Source organism: Penaeus monodon, chromosome 32, assembly GCF_015228065.2.
Source record: "Penaeus monodon isolate SGIC_2016 chromosome 32, NSTDA_Pmon_1, whole genome shotgun sequence".
Classification (NCBI taxonomy): domain Eukaryota; kingdom Metazoa; phylum Arthropoda; class Malacostraca; order Decapoda; family Penaeidae; genus Penaeus; species Penaeus monodon.
The window spans coordinates 34,492,708-34,493,656 of NC_051417.1; positions in this window are offsets into that span (position 1 = coordinate 34,492,708).

Here is a 949-nt window from a genome sequence, read left to right on the forward strand (position 1 = left end):
TTATCCTTCATTTACCCTGTTGTTTGCGTAATTTGCCTGCTGCCATTGTGGCGTCTACTTTACGTACCCATAACTCACGTCCGTCCTTAAGTGTAAGTTTAGATATAAGTAGTTAAGTTACTACTATAAAGGAGGCACATCTTGAAAGGGAAGTAACACAGAGAAATCCCTTCTCCCCCTCTTCCTTTCCCTTTTTCGTCGTTATTCCCTCCCACCTCTACTCCACTGTCGTCTCTTCCTGCCTCTCAAAAGATTTTTTTAGACGTGTTAATCTCCCTTCACTTAACTCCCTCAGCATCTTTTTTTTTTTTTTTGAGGGGGGGGGGGATGTGAAGAATTCGTGTACAGATTCGCCGGTCCATTCCAAGGCTATCGTTTCTCACTCTTCCCCTCTCATCACCTTTCTTTTCCTTTGCCCTCTCTCTTCTTCCTTCCCTTCCTCCTTTCTTCTCCCCTCTTCATTTCCTCCTTTCCTCTCTTTTTCCTCCTTCCTCCCTCTATCTCCTCTTCTCTTCCTCCTCCCTCCCCTATCTCCCCTTCCTTCCTCCTCCCTCCCCTCTCTCCCCTTCCTTCCTCCTCCCTCCCTTCTCTTCCCTAACCGACCCCTTATCTTCTCCTCCTCCCCTTCCCTTCCTCCTCCCCTTCCCTGTAGGATAATCTACTTCCCTCTGAAAGGCAAGTTCTTCAGCTTGGTTTAGGCACGTGGGTAAGGCAGACAGTATGCCTAGAGTAGAGAAAGAAGACGGTGGGCGTTGGGGTTGGGTATAGCATGGGAGGAGCAAGGTGTGTGTTGTATGGGGTCAAATAGGTAGGGAAATAGGGGAGAAATGGTCGTTAGGATTAGGGTAAAGGGAAGGGGAGAGGATGAAGAGAGGATGAGAGAAGGATTGTTAACGACGCCGTAAGTCAGGAAGTCGCTGTTTAGTCTTGCTTTCTCTTTCCTTTCCAG